This window comes from Arachis duranensis, chromosome 3 (assembly GCF_000817695.3).
Source record: "Arachis duranensis cultivar V14167 chromosome 3, aradu.V14167.gnm2.J7QH, whole genome shotgun sequence".
Lineage (NCBI taxonomy): Eukaryota > Viridiplantae > Streptophyta > Magnoliopsida > Fabales > Fabaceae > Arachis > Arachis duranensis.
The window spans coordinates 79,366,828-79,367,172 of record NC_029774.3 but is presented as its reverse complement, the minus strand read 5'-3'; positions in this window follow the sequence as shown (position 1 = coordinate 79,367,172).

The following is a 345-nucleotide window of genomic DNA, read 5'->3' as shown; positions in this document are numbered from 1 at the left end:
AAAAAGTCTCTACACATGAAAGCTTCAATGCTCAGCCCAAGCACACACCAAGTGGACCCCGGAAGTGGATTTTTACGTCATTTACTCAATTCTGTATACCCTAGGTTACTAGTTTACTATTAATAGGATCTTTTGACATTGTATCTACAGATTATGACACTTTACACGTTTCTTTGTGTACCTTCCACGGCATGAGTCTCTAAACCCCATGGTTGGGGGTGAGGAGCTCTGCTGTGTCTTGATGGATTAATGCAATTACTACTGTTTTTTATTCAATCATGCTTGCTTTTATTCTAAGATATCACTTGTTCCTAAACCTGATGAATGTGATGATCCGTGACACTC